Source organism: Myotis lucifugus, unplaced genomic scaffold (assembly GCF_000147115.1).
Source record: "Myotis lucifugus unplaced genomic scaffold, Myoluc2.0 scaffold_7, whole genome shotgun sequence".
NCBI classification, from domain to species: Eukaryota; Metazoa; Chordata; class Mammalia; order Chiroptera; family Vespertilionidae; genus Myotis; species Myotis lucifugus.
Genome location: NW_005871055.1, coordinates 16,124,440 through 16,125,082, shown reverse-complemented (window position 1 = coordinate 16,125,082; position 643 = coordinate 16,124,440). Strand labels below are relative to the sequence as shown.

Below are 643 nucleotides of genomic sequence, written 5' to 3'. Positions count from 1 at the left end.
CGGCGGCAAGTTTAATTTCCCGAGGCTGCAGCTGAGCCCGCGGCGTGGAGAGCGCGCCCTCCGCGGTCCTCCCCACCCCCACCGCGCAGCCCGGCCCACGCCCCCCGGTCCGCGTCCCGCCGCCAGGGAGCTGCAGCCCCCGAAGCCAGGAGGCTCGCCCGGACTGGGAGACGGGCGGCGCTGAGCCCTGCCAGACACAGCCGCGGTGGCGGGCGCTGAAAAATGGAGCACAGCGACCAGAAAGGAGAGACATTTTCTTTCCGTTAACTGAATTATTTCCTACCTCCGGATGCCCGACTGGCTACTCCTCTCACTCCGCTGCTTCCCGGGACCCGCCGCCGCATCCAGTCGCCTCCTCCCCCCCTCCCCTTCCGCAGCCAGCCCCGCCGTTCCTCCTCCTCTCCGCTTCAAAATGGCGCCAAGCGCTCTTCGGCGGCTGCTCCAATCGAACTGCCGCGGACAGCACCCGGGGGTAGGCTGAGCGCGGAGTGGGTGCGCAGCGCCCCCTACCGTCCACACTGCCCTGAACACACGCGCGCCTTCCGCCTCACCCGTGCGCGCGCGCGCGCGACTACACTTCGCTCCGCCCCGGCGCACGCGCACGCGCACGCAGCCGCAGGTCACGCTGCCGCTGTGCCCGGGT

At 70.9% G+C, this 643-nt stretch overlaps 1 protein-coding gene across 4 annotated transcripts in view; it reads right to left on the bottom strand.

Annotated features, from left to right (window-relative positions):
- PDS5B (PDS5 cohesin associated factor B) overlaps positions 1 to 439 on the bottom strand; it is a 238,784-nt gene extending 238,345 nt beyond the window's left edge. For 3 of the 4 annotated variants that reach the window (XR_002827660.1, XM_014449724.2, XM_023748999.1), the window contains exon 1: positions 284 to 439. The gene's annotated coding sequence lies outside the window, so the exon portion shown is untranslated. The remainder of the gene's footprint in view (positions 1 to 283) is intronic. The other variant, XM_006083609.3, reaches the window with a different exon arrangement.
- Between the last annotated feature and the right edge of the window lie 204 nt (positions 440 to 643).